General features: G+C 41.3%; 1 protein-coding gene across 3 annotated transcripts in view; it reads left to right on the top strand.

Moving 5' to 3' along the window:
* The window catches only part of SULF1 (sulfatase 1), a 108,400-nt gene that overhangs the window by 5,978 nt on the left and 84,540 nt on the right, over positions 1–17,882 (top strand). For 2 of the 3 annotated variants that reach the window (XM_058177241.1, XM_058177239.1), the window contains exon 3: positions 4,463–4,520. The gene's annotated coding sequence lies outside the window, so the exon portion shown is untranslated. The remainder of the gene's footprint in view (positions 1–4,462; positions 4,521–17,882) is intronic. The other variant, XM_058177240.1, reaches the window with a different exon arrangement.

Raw genomic sequence — 17,882 nt, 5'->3', positions numbered from 1 at the left:
CATTTCTTTTCTTCAGTGAATATCCCAGTTAATAATCAGGGATTATAGGATCGTAAAAAGGAGAGTAATATTGCCCCAAATATAAACTTGAGCAAAGAAAAATAAAGTTTGGATTCTTCTGAGATCTTCAAATCTTTTTTTACAATAACAGAATTGAATTCAGCACATTTAATGTAAAAATTAAAAAGCAAAACAAGAGAAATGCTACAGAAAGGTTCAGGTTTTCTTGATACTGTCACACCTTTTTCAGTTGCACAGAGTATTGAAGATTATTCAGTCCCAAATTCATTATAAATGTAAATTTTCCACTCCAATCATTATGGAAAGCAATTGCCAAGAAATAATCATACAGCTCTGCATTCATTAATTAGACTATGTGATTTGAAAAGGTGCGTTAATACTTTGATGAAGCAGCTCTTCAAAGGGGTGTCCAGCATGGGAAAAAACATTTTGGTTGAAATGAACTGGCTGGCTAAAACAGTGGTACTGAGATAGAGCTCTGTTTTTTGTGACATGGAGTTGAGATGGCTCAAAAATTGAGACCCACTTTCCTATAATAAAGAGGGACAAAGTAGGCATATAGCAAAGAAAAGATGCAAAAGGTCCACCTTGAGAAATATGGTAATTAACAGGTAATTAACAAGGCAGGTGGAGGGAATTTATTCTTTTCTCTTGCTCTTCAGAAGAAAATACTTCTTCTACAGTTGTTATTCATTTTGTGGGGAAACCTCTCCCAATTATTCCTTTGTCATGGTCAGATCACTCTCTCCTTCGCCTGGACTTTCTGACCGCCATCCAACACCGCAGGGAGACGGAGCCGATGCGTTGGTTCCGTCCCAGGCGCCGGATGGACCCAGAGAGGTTCCGGACGGAGCTTGGGCCATTTCCTGAGGGTCTGGCTCACGGCACGTCTGAGGAACTTGTTGCGGCCTGGGAACGGGCCGCGGCGGGGGCCTTAGATCGTGTCGTGCCTTTGCGGCCTCTGACCCGGCGCAGGTCCCAACCGGCTCCTTGGTTCTCCGAGGAGCTGAGGGGGATGAAGCGCCGGAGAAGACGCCTAGAGAGCTCCTGGAGGTCTAGCCGTTCAGAGGCTGATTGGACACTAGTGAAGTCCTATACTAGGACTTACCTAGTGGCATTGAGGGAAGCGAGGCGTTGCTACGCCTCCTCCCTCATTGCGTCGGCAGATAACCGCCCAGCCACCCTGGTTTCGGTGACTCGCCCTCCTTCACCAGGGGGAGCGGGATGACCCGCTGCAGGGACGTGCTGAGGAGTTTAACGGTTATCTATACGATAAAATTGTTCAGCTTCGGGACGGGTTGGACCAAAATTGCGGTGACTCAGGTGAGGCGCCCGAGGGTGGTCTTGGTGACATTGTCTGGGATGAGTTTGACCCTGTGGCTCCCGAGGACATGGACAGGTTGTTGGGTAGGCTGAATGCCACCACGTGTTTACTGGACCCGTGCCCCTCCTGGCTGGTGCTGGCCACTCAGGAGGTGACACGAGGCTGGCTCCAGGCGATTACGATCGCTTCTTTGGTGGAGGGTGTCTTTCCGGCCGCCTTGAAAGAGGCGGTGGTGAGACCCCTCCTTAAGAAGCCTTCCCTGGACCTGGCTGTTTTAGGTAATTATCGTCCAGTCTCCAACCTTCGCTTCGCGGCGAAGGTTGTAGAGAGTATGGTGGCATATCAGTTTCCCCTACACCTGGATGAAACCGTCTATCTAGACCCGTTCCAGTCCGGTTTTCGGCCCGGCTACAGCACGGAGACGGCTTTGGTCGCGTTGGTGGATGATCTCTGGAGGGCCAGGGATAGGGGTTGTTCCTCTGCCCTGGTCCTTTCGATACCATCGACCATGGTATCCTGCTGCGCCGGCTGGAGGGATTGGGAGTGGGAGGCACCGTCTATCGGTGGTTCTCCTCCTATCTCTCCGACCGGTCGCAGTCGGTGTTGACAGGGGGGCAGAGGTCGGCCCCGAGGCGCCTCACTTGTGGGGTGCCGCAGGGGTCGATCCTCTCGCCCCTTCTGTTCAACATCTACATGAAGCCGCTGGGTGAGATCATCAGTGGTTTCGGCGTGAGGTACCAGCTGTATGCGGATGACACCCAGCTGTACTTTTCCACGCCGGACCACCCCAACGGTTATCAAGTGCTGTCCCAGTGTCTGGAGGCCGTACGGGTCTGGATGGGGAGAAACAGGCTCAAGCTCAATCCCTCCAAGACAGAGTGGCTGTGGATGCCGGCATCCCGGTACAGTCAGCTAAATCCGCGGCTGACCATCGGTGGCGAGTCATTGGCCCCGATGGAGGGGGTGCGCAACTTAGGCGTCCTCCTGGACGAACGGCTGTCTCTAGAAGATCATTTGACGGCCGTCTCCAGGAGAGCGTTCTACCAGGTTCGCCTGGTGCGCCAGTTGCGCCCCTTTCTGGACCGGGATGCCCTATGCACGGTCACTCACGCACTCGTGACGTCTCGCCTGGATTACTGCAATGCTCTCTACATGGGGCTCCCCTTGAAGGGCATCCGGAGGCTACAGTTAGTCCAGAATGCGGCTGCGTGGGTGACAGAGGGAGCCCCTCGTGGCTCCCGCATAACACCCATCCTGCGCAGACTGCACTGGCTACCTGTGGCCTTCCGGGTGCACTTCAAGGTTTTGGTGACCACCTTTAAAGCGCTCCATGGCATAGGGCCGGGTTATCTACGGGACCGCCTACTGCTACCGAATACCTCTCACCGACCCGTGCGCTCTCATAGAGAGGAACTCCTCAGGGTGCCGTCAGCGAGGCAATGTCGTCTGGCGACGCCCAGGGGAAGGGCCTTCTCTGTGGGGGCTCCCACCCTCTGGAATGAACTGCCCCCAGGACTTCGTCAGCTTCCGGACCTTCGGACCTTCCGCCGCGAGCTTAAAACATACTTATTTAATTGCGCAGATTTTAATTTACGGGTTTTAAATTGGGTTTTATTCTTATATTTTTAATTATTAGGCTTTTAGAATAAGTTTTTAAATTGTTTTTAGACTGTATTTATCTGTTTTTAAATGCCTGTAAACCGCCCTGAGTCCTTTGGGAGATAGGGCGGTATATAAATATGAATAATAAATAAAAATAAATAAATAAATTTATATTTCAAATTATGTTATACCTGTATTACAGTACCTGTAAAATGGGGGTAAAAATTTTTTAACTCGCCTTTCAACTACCCCTCACTCAACATTTTTTGTTGATTTGAAATTGAAAATGTGAATAAGATAGACTTAATTAAAATAATACTGAATCAATAATAGGAACAATTTCTTTTTTGAAAAGATACGAACTGTGGTATTACAATGCTGAAATGTCTAAAAATGTTCATTTTTAAAGTATAAGATACATGATTATTAGGAGTATATACTCAATCCTAATAGAAGAAATTCCTTTAATTTTAAAGAATCTGCTTTTTCATTGTGCTGTTTAATGTCTGACAAAACCTATGGACAATTTGGAGTTGGTTATATGTAGTGAATGCCTAGCCTTTTCTCTTTGGTTCTTATAAAGGCCAAATCAACTATGAAAGTCCTGAATCATTATTTGGGTACAGGAGCTAGTCCATAGAGAACCCGGCTTAGTTTAGGAGTTTTGATGTGTGCCTGCTAGCCACACATCAAAGCTTAACTGCTATCCTGTTCACATATAGATTGGACTACTGTTCTATAAGAGTTTCCAGAAATTCCAGCCTGTGTACTGCAGTGGCTACAGCGGTTTTGTATTCATTTCTTACAGCATATTATACTAATACATTTCATTTGTCTTGGCACAAAATCAATGTTGGTTATGTGTCAAGCTCAAAATGTCCAGATTATCGGAAGGTTGCCTTCTCCAATATGAACCTTTCAATGCAGCATAGTCGATATTTGATATTTTGCTATTTATTTTGGGATGTTTAGAGATGCTGAGGAGATATTAGAGTAGTGGGTTTGATATTAGTATAAAGATAATGGAATTTGTTACCATATTTAAATTTTGGAAAAGCTGCAGAGGCTGATTGTATTGTATTGCAGTCCCTTGTATTTATCTACTCTATTTTATATTGAGAATGTTTCGCTCTGTAAATGCATTTTAAACTTGTTTGTGTCTCTTAACACAATTACTTATGGGCTATGAATTATGTTGGGAATAGCTGCATAGGCCTGTGTTGCTGTGCTACTCCAGTAATTGCCAATTGCTTTTCTTCATATGGGTGGATTTCTGGACAACATATGCTCTATAAATGTAGAGTATGCATATGCAGTTCTACCATTTTATCATATTTTTAGTCACTTGAGATAGAAGGGTTTCAACCCACCCCCTCTAATATCCTGTAATGAAAAAGGCCTATTCCCATCTGGCAAATCATACATATCTCTTTCATACATCTTTGTTGTCTGATTATTTTTTTAAAAAAATAATTCTTAAAACTCTTATTTACAGCAATTTTCTTCTTCCAACAGTTGATTGCACACTGCAGAGTGCAGATTGATATTTTCTTTGTTTCAAACTACAGGTGAGGTAAGTAAAATACGTTTCCTAGGGAATATTGGGAAATAACTTTCATTTAATATTAACATATTCTGGCACCCTATGAAATCACAGTACCAACTTCGCATATTGCTATATTTTATTCATGTTAGTGGGTGGAGAAAAATTATATGGTTAGAGGATGGACATAAACTTGCAATGGTCATTGGGGATATGAGAAAACATCTGGAAAGCACCAGCTTGGGAAAGGCTGTGTTAAGGCATTCATCTTGGGTGGCCAAAGTTGGTACTTTCTTAATTTTATTTTAAGAAATTGATTTATTCTGGTTAGGCCAAACTTTCCATGCATTTTGTAATCGTAGGATGCTATGGAATACTATATGACCTGAATAGGATGTGGAATTGGTTTTAGCTCTTTAAATGAAAAGCTTCCAGTTAAACAATGCTTAAAAAAAAAAAGCTGAACCTACTTTGGGAAATATTGGTTGTGTAGTTAATTAAATTAAGAGCCTTGAACATGTATCTAATTACCTTAAGCCACTCCTTCAATATTAAATAATAAGTGGTTATTAAGACATTGGCTAAAGGCTATTACTGTCATTAAATGAATTAGTTTCTTACTGTTTAGACCTCAAGAAATATATTTCAAATGTTCCACTATTATTGTGTTAACATAAAAGTGGAAGTTTTAATTGATCTAAATGAATCCACACTGAAGAAAGTTGGTTTAATGCATGCTTTCAATTTCAGAAGAAATTTTAAGATCTTATGGAAACATACAAGAATATTTGCAATAGCATTCGTTTCTTTTTCTGTTAGCATGCAACTGAAAGCCAAGCTGTCATAGTCTGATAGAACTGCACATATTATGGAAGATGAACTTTTATGAAATTAATATGGTGGCCAGTCCCTTGTATTTACCTATTGTTCAACTGTAAAAATCCAAGCGAAACTTTGGCTCAAAGGTTTAAGAAGACTACAAATTTTGCATTAGTTCAAAGTATTTTACCTGCATTATCAGGTTGTAGTATCTTAAGATCTGGGCTTCAGTAAGTTGCTTGTAGTAAGTCCAATCTAAGGGTGGGAAAAAGTCCTGCCTAAAACTATAGAGCTGCTGTCAATTACTATCAACATTGCAAGACTAGATAAATTAATGATCTTAGTGAAAAAGAATATCCTTCATTTCTCTCCATGCTTGATGGAGTCAGAAACAATTGCGGAGTAATTGGGGACTGAGGCCAATAGAATACTAGTAGTCCTCAATATACAGCCACAATTAAGCCAAAAATTTATGTTCCTAATTTTTTTAAAAAATTTATGATGGATGTGGTGGCTCAGTGGCTAAGACTGAGCTTGTCGATCGAAAGGTTGGCAGTTCAACTGTTCGAATCCCTAGTGCCATGTAACAGGGTGAGCTCCCATTACTTATCCCAGCTTCTGCCAACGTAGCAGTTCAAAAGCATGTAAAAAATGCAAGTAGAAAAATAGGGACCACCTTTGGTGGGAAGGTAACAGCATTCTGTGTGCCTTTGGCATTTAGTCATGCCGGCCACATGACCACGGAAACGTTTTCGGACAGCGCTGGCTCTTCGGCTTTGAAACGGAGATGATCACTGCCCCCTAGAGTCGGGAGCGACTAGCACGTATGTGCAAGGGGAACCTTTACCTTTACCTTAATTTAGATAGTTGAGTTTTGCCCTATTTCCTGACCTTTCTTGCCACAGTTGTTAAGTTGCAATATGTTAAGTGACTCTGGCTTCCCCATTAATTTTGCTTGCCAGAAGGTAGCAAAAGGTAATCCCATGGCTCAGGGACTCTGTAAGTGTCATAAATATGAACCAGTTGCCAAGCATCTGAATTTTGATCATGTGACCATGGGGATGCTGCAAAGGTTGTAAGTATGAAAAATTGCCATGTCACTTTTTTCAGTGCCATTATAACTTTGAATGGTCACCAAATGAATGGTTGTACGTCAAAGACTATCTGTAATATGCCTAATAAGTTCATAGGAAAAGTGAAGATTTGTAACTGGGCCTGAGAGCTTTTTGTATTGCAGGTCCAACACTTTAGTATAATTGGATTCAAATGGAGTGGCTTGACTTTCTATAATTTTCATGTCCATGAAAGACTTTTTTATTTTTTGACTGATCCTTATATGTCTCAGAATGCTGACTTTTTTAGTATTTAAAACATTTTGTTGAAAATGCCGATGGAAAATATCAAGCAAATAATTTGTAACTGTATCTTAAGTTTATAAATATAGTGCTTCAAATATGAAATCTTCCTGAAAGGCCAAAATTTTCAGTGACAAGAGTCATGTCTTATGCAATACTTATAGTTGAGTGTTTAATGAGAAAAAACTAAAATCTGCCAGAAAGATAAGACTGTGATTGAGATGCTTAAGTACAAAGAAAGTCTTTGGATGTGTTGGATGCTATCACAGGTATTATTGGGCTTTCATATTGTGGAGTTGAATTACAATTATAGGACCTGCTTCTGATTTATTTTCATATTTTTGTATAGTAGTTTTACATTATGTCAAAGTTCAAGTAAACAACATAAAATCTTATGTAACTCAGCAATAAGACTATAACCATTCTCTTGGAGCATATATCAGTTCATTAATTTTTAAATGAACAAGAGAAATATAAATATACATTTTGACTTGCAGTCTAAATATATGTTGAGGATACCACAGAATACAATATCTACAATTATAATTACCGTATATACTCGAGTATAAGCCGAGTTTTTCAGCACGTTTTTTGTGCTGAAAAACGTCCCCTCGGCTTATACTCGAGTATATACGGCTTATACTCGAGGTTTTTTTTTCTTCTTTTTTTCACATTATACCGGATGGCGCAAACTTGGCGGGCTTTTGCATTAGCGCGGGGAAGCCCTGCCGGTGCAGTGAGAGGGCGGGGCGGGGGAGCCGCCAGCCTTCTCGGCTGAGGGAGGGAGGGTTTCCCCGACCGGTAGCTGCCTCATTTCCCACCCTTGGCTTATACTCGAGTCCCCAGTTTACCCCAGTTTTTGGGGGTAAAATTGGGGACCTCGGCTTATACTCGGATCGGCTTATATTCGAGTATATACGGTATATAACATGTACAGTATTGCCTTTCTTACTTTATATTTAAATTTGTCTCTCTTCCTAAACAGTGTGCCACAAATGTTGCAATTCAGGAAGTTAAGAACAATTTTAAAAAGCTCTGTTCATCTCTGTTAAAAAAAGGGGTATAACTATTGTTTATAGCTGTCACTAATTGATCTACATATTGGTTAATGGATATAAAACAGGAGAAGAAAGGAACAGGGAGTTGGCAAAGCTCTACCAGTGTCACAGTATCTGTATTTGTGATATTCTTAGTTGAAGCACTAAATTATTGTTGTTTTTACATTTTAGGCAAAAGTTTTTTAAAAAACCTCTCAGAAATGGGCCGGTTTAGCTCACGCTGGTAAAAGCCTGTTATTAAGGCTTATTAAGAACACAGTAGCCTGCAATTACTGCAGGTTCGAGCCCGGCCCAAGGTTGACTCAGCCTTCCATCCTTTATAAGGTAGGTAAAATGAGGACCCAGATTGTTGGGGGGGCAATAAGTTGACTTTGTAAAAATATACAAATAGAATGAGACTATTGCCTTATACACTGTAAGCCGCCCTGAGTCTTCAGAGAAGGGCGGGGTATAAATGTAAAAACAAAAACAAACAAAACAAAGAAATAACAGCATTTTGGCCCTCTTGGCAATGGCTGGGAATTGATCAGAAATGATTGCTTCCCATTTGACTGACCATATATGACTATGTTTTGCTGGTGGATGTAGAAAATATTTTCTATAGCAGCTGATTTGGTGAGTTGTTTTACACAAACATAGCTTGAACTTCATCTACAGTCAAGTAATTATTCATCTAGAAAGTGTTTATTAATTAAGATCACACTTTGTGTATATATTTATTTATTTGTTTTGTCACAACAATATATGTAAGTATCATACAAAAAGATTATATATATATATAAACATATATAGTATATATATGTTTATATACTATATATGTTTATTTTATTTATTTATTTATTTTATTTGATTTTTATACCGCCCTTCTCCCGAAGGACTCAGGGCGGTGTACAGGCATAATAAAAACCGACCATACAATATACAGGTTTAAAATACGAATTAAAAAACTTATTAAATTAGCCCAGCAATTAAAATTTACCATACTAAAAAACCCCGATTAAAATTAATAAATTCAACATTTAAAAACCCAATTTAAGCCAGCCCTGCGAATAAAAGATGAGTCTTGAGTTCGACGAAATGTCCGAAGGTCAGGTATTTGGCGTAAACCGGGGAAGCTCGTTCCAGAGTGTGGAGCCCCACAGAGAAGGCCCTTCCTGGGGCCGCCAGCCGACATTGTTTGGCGGACGGCACCTGAGAAGTCCCTCTCTGTGGAGCGTCGGGTCGGTGGGAGGCATGTGGTAACAGCAGGCGGTCCCGTAAGTACCCAGGTCCTAAGCCATGGGCGCTTTAAAGGTCATAACCAACACCTTAAAGTGCACCCGAAGGCCACAGGCAGCCAGTGCAGTCTGCGCAGGAGCGGTGTTACATGGGAGCTCGGTAGCTCCTCTATCACCCGCAGCTGCATTCTGACTAACTGAAGCCTCCGAGCGCACTTCAAGGGGAGCCCCATGTAGAGAGCATTACAGTAATCCAAGCGAGAGGTAACGAGCGCATGAGTGACTGTGCATAAGGCATCCCGATCAAGGAAGGGGTGCAACTGCCGAACCAGGCGAACCTGGTGGAAGGCCCTCCTGGAGACGGCCGTCAAATGGTCTTCAAACGACAGCCGATCATCCAGGAGGACACCCAAGTTGCGCACCCTATCCTTTGGGGCCAGTAACTCGCCTCCAACAGCCAGCCGCGGCTGCAGCTGACTGAATCGGGGTGCCGGCATCCACAGCCACTCCGTCTTGGAGGGATTAAGCTTGAGCCTGTTTCTCCCCATCCAGACCCGTACAGCTTCCAAACACCGGGACAGCACTTCAACAACTTCATTGGGGTGGTCCGGGGTGGAAAAGTACAGCTGAGTATCGTCAGCGTACTGCTGGTATCTCACCCTGAAACCACTGATGATCTCACCCAACGGCTTCATGTAGATGTTGAACAGCAGGGGCGAGAGAATTGACCCCTGTGGGACCCCACAAGTGAGGTCCTCGCGGTCGACCTCTGCCCCCCTGTCAACACCGTCTGCGACCGGTCGGAGAGATAGGAGGAGAACCACCGATATACGGTGCCTCCCACTCCCAATCCTCCAACCGCGCAGCAGGATACCATGATCGATGGTATCGAACGCCGCTGAAAAGTCTAATAGGACCAGGGCAGAGGAATATCCCCTGTCCCTGGCCCTCCAGAGATCATCCACCAATGCGACCAAAGCTGTCTCCGTGCTGTATCCGGGTCGGAAGCCGGACTGGAACGGGTCTAGATAGACATATTCATCCAGGTGTTGGGGCAGCTGTCGCCACGGCACTCTCTACAACCTTCGCAACAAAGCGAAGGTTGGAGACTGGACGATAATTACCCAAAATAGCTGGGTCCAATGAGGGCTTCTTAAGGAGGGGTCTCACCACCGCCTCTTTCAAGGCGGCAGGGAAAACCCCTTCCAACAAAGAAGCGTTGATAATCCTCTGGAGCCAGCCTCGTGTCACCGCCTGAGTGGCCAGTACCAGCCAGGAAGGGCACGGGTCCAGTAAACATGTCGTGCCGTGAAGCCCCCCCAACAACCTGTCCACGCCCCTCGGAGCCACAGGGTCAAACTCATCCCAAATGTGCTCAACAAGACGTGCCTCCTCCTCGCTTGATCAACCCAAATTCGGTCCAGACCGTCCCTCAGCTGAGCGATTTTATCGTATAGATAACCACTAAACTCCTCGGCTCGTCCCTGCAAAGGGTCATCCCGCACCTCCTGATGTAGGAGAGAGCGGGTCACCCGAAACAGGGCGGCCGGGCGGTTATCTGCCGGCGCAATGAGGGTGGAGGCGTAGGAGCGCCTCGCTTCCCTCATTGCCACTAGGTAGGTCCTAGAATAGGTCCTAACTAGTGTCCGATCAGCTTCGGAGCGACTGGACCTCCAGGTGCTCTCTAGGCGTCTTCTCCGGCGTTTCATCTCCCTCAGCCCCTCGGAGAACCAAGGGGCCGGACGAGATCTGCGCCGGGTCAGAGGCCGCAAAGGCGCGACACGGTCCAGGGCCCCGGCCGCGGCCTGTTCCCAGGCCACGACCAGTTCCTCAGTCGTGCCGTGGGCCAGATCCTCAGGGAATGGCCCAAGCTCCGTCTGGAACCTCTCAGGGTCCATCAGGCGCCTGGGACGGAACCACCGTATAGGTTCCGTCTCCCTGCGGTGGTGAATGGCGGTTCGGAAGTCTAGGCGAAGGAGAAAATGATCCGACCATGACATTGGTTCTGTTACTAAATCATCTAATACCAGATCATTTAACCACTGTCCAGAGATATAAATCAGATCCAGCATGCCTCCCCCTGTGTGTGTAGGGCCATCATTTACTCGAATCAGGTCCAAGGCCGTCATGGAAGCCTGGAACTCCCGAGCTGCCGTCGATGACAAGCCAACTGATGGCAAGTTGAAATCCCCCATAACTATAAGTTTGGGGGTCTCAACCGCCACAGCAGCCAGTACCTCCAACAGCTCGGGCAGGGCTGTGGTCACGCAGCAAGGAGCCAGGTACGCGATCACCAAGCCCAACTGATTCCTATAGCCCCAACGCACACAGAGGGATTCGCAGCCGGCAATCTGAGGAACAGTGGTCTCCCTCGGCTCTAGATCTTCCTTAATAACAACCGCCACCCCCCCACCCCTACCTTGGACCCTCGGCTGATGAAATGCTCGGAAGCCTGGAGGGCACATCTCAACAAGGGGGACCCCCCCCTCAGGGCCCAACCAGGTCTCCGTAATGCCCATGAGGTCCGCGGACCCCCCCTGAATAAGATCACAAATCAGGGGAGCCTTATTAACCACGGACCGGGCATTACATAACATCAGCCGAAGATCCAAGCTCTGAGGATCATGGCCACCCGAGGAACGGGTGGGGACTGAGGGGCCGGAGCACGTGATCGCTCTCAGACATCGAACACGTGCCCCCATAACTCGATACGGCCCCTCCCCCCCGCCATATCTGCCTCTCCCACTTACCGTACAGATCGAACAACCCTCTAAACCTGGAACGCCCTCCCCCCCTGCCTTCAGACAAGATGGCGTAAAGTCGCGAACTAGCACAGGGGCTGGATCCCTCCCCGACGGGTCCTCCCCCCCACCCGTCGAATCCCTCCCCCCCCTTAAAAAACCCTTATTTAAAAAACTATTTAAAAAACCCCACAAGTTCTTCTTGGCCGCATGCTGTATACTGTATATGTTTATATACTATATAACATGTACAGTATTGCCTTTCTTACTTTATATTTAAATTTGTCTCTCTTCCTAAACAGTGTGCCACAAATGTTGCAATTCAGGAAGTTAAGAACAATTTTAAAAGCTCTGTTCATCTCTGTTAAAAAAGGGTATAACTATTGTTTATAGCTGTCACTAATTGATCTACATATTGGTTAATGGATATAAAACAGGAGAAGAAAGGAACAGGGAGTTGGCAAAGCTCTACCAGTGTCACAGTATCTGTATTTGTGATATTCTTAGTTGAAGCACTAAATTATTGTTGTTTTTACATTTTAGGCAAAAGTTTTTTAAAAAACCTCTCAGAAATGGGCCGGTTTAGCTCACGCTGGTAAAAGCCTGTTATTAAGGCTTATTAAGAACACAGTAGCCTGCAATTACTGCAGGTTCGAGCCCGGCCCAAGGTTGACTCAGCCTTCCATCCTTTATAAGGTAGGTAAAATGAGGACCCAGATTGTTGGGGGGGCAATAAGTTGACTTTGTAAAAATATACAAATAGAATGAGACTATTGCCTTATACACTGTAAGCCGCCCTGAGTCTTCAGAGAAGGGCGGGGTATAAATGTAAAAACAAAAACAAACAAAACAAAGAAATAACAGCATTTTGGCCCTCTTGGCAATGGCTGGAAATTGATCAGAAATGATTGCTTCCCATTTGACTGACCATGTATGACTATGTTTTGCTGGTGGGTGTAGAAAATATTTTCTATAGCAGCTGATTTGGTGAGTTGTTTTACACAAACATAGCTTGAACTTCATTTACAGTCAAGTAATTATTCATCTAGAAAGTGTTTATTAATTAAGATCACACTTTGTGTATATATTTATTTATTTATTTTGTCACAACAATATATGTAGGTATCATACAAAAAGATTATATATATATATAAACATATATAGCATATAAACGTATATGTTTATATACTATATATGTTTATATACTGTATATGTTTATATACTATATAATCTTTTTGTATGATACTTACATATATTGTTGTGACAAAATAAATAAATAAATAAGAGAAAAGTATTACCATTACCAACCACTCCATAGAGAAAATAACTTCAGGCAGTTGTAAATGGAAAGTAGGTTTGTTTTAAAAACTCCATAACAATAGAATTCTGAGTCTTTTTTTTTTAACTTTCTCTAACTAGATATAGCTAGAGTCTGGCCAATGTATTCTAATATATGAATGCCATGTTCTGCTGGAAGTTCCTGTACTATGGGGCACTGTGAATAATTAAGCAAATTTGTAACATATGAAACTGAACAAAGTCATTATGTGCTGCACAGAATTTAGAGTGGACATGCTAAAAATATTTTTTGGAGTTTTGAAATACAAGTGTAAAGGACAGCCATCTTAAACTCTTGTGGTAAACTGAATTTATTATTGAATGAAATCATTTACTTTTTGATAAATAGAATTTGAAATTTCTCAGCATTAATAAGGTAAGAATATTTATTCCTTTACTGAGCTATATTATATTTCCCCCCAAAGTTGTTTTAGCTTATATGATGCCTTTAAACCAAAGGAGAGATGGAACAAACAGGACCAGTTTGTATGAGTCAGAATGCCCCCAAATTTTCTTCAGTGCTGCACATTTTTTTAAAAAAATGTTTTTGGGGATGTCAAGTTAATTCAGATCAAGATTTTTGTGATGAATTAACTTCATTCCTAGGTCTTTAAAACTGAGCTTAGCACTTCTGAAAAATTGGGCCCATAAATTTTTCAAGACTGTTTACTCTGATTTCTTATACCCAAATCATATATTTTTTCGAATATTAGTCTATGTCATATTTTTAGTTTTGTATAGAATTTGGTTTTTTATTTTACTTTTGGTACAGTATTTTTAACATCCAAATATTACGATGCTTCTGAATCTGCTAAAACATCTGGACCATATTGTTTTGGTAGTATATGTTTTAATTGTATATAGTGCCAAACAATGGTTCAAAGAGATTATATTTAAAATGTAATGTCTCAATATTCTTAAAATAGCTCTTACTAAATAATTAATTCAAGATATTAATCCTTTTCTTGGCTCAAGACTTCTAAATAAAACATTTTCACTTCCTCTGTCTTCAAATTAGGATTATTCCATAATGTTATTATCGCATGTGAATGTGGGTAAAAGATTAACTGCATCCCAATTAATATCTAAATATATTTAGTAACTTCTAAAGCTCAGAGAATCAGACTTTTCTTCTGAAATCTGACCCACAAACTTTCCAGAACTTGAAAGGAGTCACACATTGGGCTTTTTAAATGAGCCCAAAGGAAGCAATATGTCTTCATTCCATAATAAAAACCCATTGATAAACTTAAATTAGCCACCATCATCATAAGGCAATTTAGCCAAAGTAAATTGAAAGACCTTGTCGTGTTATAAACTTTTTCTCAATAGTTTATCGCTATATATTAAATATCTAAATGAAATTAACATCAATATTCTTCTGAATGCTATCCTCAATATTCATTCTAAATGCTATATATAGTTTGATTACGTTAATCTTACTTCAGAGGCTCAAAGGTAATTTTAACTTTTATATCCAATACAATCATATAAAATGTGGTGATGGAAAGCTAAATCTTTCTAGAACACCAAGAAATCAGAAGTTTTTTCTGTCCTGCACATCCAATTTATATTTTTTTGCTGCACTTTAGTGGATCTGAATCAGACTTTTCAAGTGATGTTTTTTAAGGAGGTTCCTTTATAAATATAAGGCTTTGCAAGGTGACCAGATTTTGTTTCCTCCATACATAAAAATAGAGAAAGAATATGTTTTGGTCAACCGCATGCTTCAATTGTCGGTAATATGATCCCAGTGTGGACTGTTGTATTTCAAGCTCTCTAATATAAATGAAACTCAATAGCATCATTTGGATTACAACTACGTATTCAAAACATCGAAAAAATCTAGAGAATGAAATCCCTTTTCTGGCTTAAATCCAGAATAGAAACAGTTTACCACATCAGTATCAAACCAAACAATACAGCTCTATAGTGGCAAATTTGAGTTGATTAAGACTTAAGTTTGGAATGCAAGCAATGCCATTATTGTAAAACAGGCAAAGAAGATTAAATAGCTATGTACTAATTTCTATATGGAATATATTGGGGAGGAAATTCACTTCCTTTTCAAGTTGTTGCATAAACAAAGTTTCCACTGGTCAGATTCTTGTTAATGGGTGACAATGAAATAACATAATAATTCTGAGCAGATATACTGCCTAAATTTAACAATTTCTTTACCGCTATAGTCAAAATTACTGTCGATGGTACACATAGAATATTTATTTTTTATTTATTTATTTTTCAAATTTATATACCGCCCTATCTCCCTAAGGACTCAGGGCGGTTCACAGGCAGTTAAAATACATATAAATACAGATTAAAAAACTTATTCTATGCCCGAAATTTAAAATAGTATAAATAATAAAAAACCCTTAAAACCCATAACTTTAAAATCTAATCCAGTCCCGCGCAGATAAATAAGTGTGTTTTAAGCTCACGACGAAATGTTCGGAGGTCCGGAAGTTGGCGAAGTCCTGGAGGGAGTTCGTTCCAGAGGGTGGGAGCCCCCACAGAGAAGGCCCTTCTCCTGGGTGTCGCCAGACGGCACTGCCTAGCTGACGGCACCCTGAGGAGTCCCTCTCTGTGAGAGCACACGGGTCGGTGAGAGGTATTTGGTAGCAGTAGGCGGTTCCGTAAATAGCCCGGCCCTATGCCATGGAGCGCTTTAAAGATTGTCACCAGCACCTTGAAGCGCACCCGGAAGGCCACAGGTAGCCAGTGCAGTCTGCGCAGGATAGGTGTAACACGGGAGCCACGAGGGGCTCCCTCTATCACCCGCGCAGCTGCATTCTGAACTAACTGGAGCCTCCGGATGCCCCGCAAGGGGAGCCCCATGTAGAGAGCATTGCAATAATAAAGTGAAAGAGGTTGAAATAATATAATAATAATAATAATATAAAACCAGTTAAACGTCCATGCTCTGATTAAAATCCCAAACAAGATGCAAAAAAAGAAGTGTAAAGAAAAATATGTATAAATTTTTAATTTATATAAAAATAAACATTTATTTATAAACAAATAAGTGGAGCAAATAGGCAAAAAGACTAAAAGTTTATATATAAACTTAAGAAAGTACTCTACAAAATAGTTTGATCCTTAACATTTTACTAAAAACCAGCAAGAAGGGGACTACATCATGAGGCTGTTCCAAAGCACTAGTCCATGGATGTTCTAATAAGATCAGATGATTCTATATTGCAATTTGCATACATTTTTAAAAGATTCTACTATTTTTATTTTGTGGAAGACTAATGGATGGAAGAGATCAAAAGGTCCTTAATTTTCAACGCTATCCTTTCACCTTTTGAATTTTTCAGTAATTATATGTTAAAGGAGAGGACATATTTCATAACAAAGCAAAATATGTAATACAATTTATGAAAGGGCAGCATTGAAACTACAACTTATGCCCTTCACTATGTGAATTCAGTCATGCAGTCTTTTTTATATGCAGATTTGAGAGAAATGCTATAGGAACAATTTCAATCTTTTTTTTTTCCTACCATGAAATGTATTTAAGAAAATACAGATTTTCTAATTTTTATTATTGATGGCTAGATATCTTGTTACAAAAGCACTATTTGTGAAAGTATTTTTACGACACAGAAAATGATTATTCTCAATATTAATTCCAGATTTCGAAGAGCCCTCAAGTAAAATTTTCTTACTACCCTTTCTTTCTAAAGGGCCATTCTGTTTTCTACTATCACAGCTGTCTATTCATTGATACTATAGCTTTACTACTTCTAACTAATGCTACATCTCCCCACTAAAGTCCCCATATATTTGAATATGGAAACAAATAAGCGGCAATCTCAAGTAGGAGACATGATAGGGTCAGGAGACATTGGAAATTAACGAATAGAATCCCTGAAGGTTTGTCTGTTTGGCATATTCCCAAGAATGTTACCTCTTCTTGCTCACTCTTAGTTCTTATAAGTCTTTTGATTAAATTTCATATAGAAGATTGAAAAGATGTATATAGACATATGTGGGGAACAGAACTAATGAGCAGAGCATGATTGCAATTCTAATCCCTATGCTGGATACTAATATTTTCCCTTATGATAGGAAGCACATACATATGACCAAACACTTAGAAAAAAATGAAGCAACCCATCTGATTCGGAGGTTGTTTTTTTTAAAAGGTAGCCAGACTTTCAGTCACAACAAACCCTCAATTTTATAGACTAATTCAGGCGAATTTAAAATAAATTCGGACAAATAAATAAGGACTTTTCCTTATTTTAAAGAATAGAATAAAAGTATTAGTAGAAATAAGTCAGTAAAGTCTGGTGTACCAATAAAGGAGAATATTTGTAGCTCAGGGTGAAATGAGACGTCCTTGTTGCTCTCTGATCTTGGCTGTTTTCTTCCGAAAGTTTCCCTACCCAAACCAGGTGTCATAATCAGTGCTAGTAAACAATGGGGTTTGCTCTCAGTTTATATTTTAGTGGCTTGCCCTGTCTATGTTGGCGTAGTGGGGCAGTCTTAAAGGTTCTTTGGTTGGGCTGTTTACTCTTGGCTTGTTTGGCAGTTTCTTGATTGGGGTATTGTTTACTTAATTGCTGGTATGATGTTAACCTTGGAGTAAGGGTTAGGGCACCTAGATGAACATAGATTAACTTATGGGAGTAGCCTATATGGTAGCAGGGTGGCTTCCTCTTTTGTGTCCAAACTTAGAATCACAGAGGGGGCTATTTAGACTAGAGTATCAAGCCCAAAATACTGCTTCATTCAAGAATATGAATTAAAACATCCCCAACAGATGGCTGATTAGTCTTTTCTTTGTGTCCAATAAAGGGGAAACAATCACTTTTCTGGATAATCATTTCTGTTTTTATTATTGGGGTGATTTTTT

This window comes from Ahaetulla prasina, chromosome 3 (genome assembly GCF_028640845.1).
Source record: "Ahaetulla prasina isolate Xishuangbanna chromosome 3, ASM2864084v1, whole genome shotgun sequence".
In the NCBI taxonomy this organism is placed as follows: Eukaryota; Metazoa; Chordata; class Lepidosauria; order Squamata; family Colubridae; genus Ahaetulla; species Ahaetulla prasina.
Note: the sequence above shows the minus strand (reverse complement) of the source record. Positions and strands in the feature narration are given on the sequence as shown.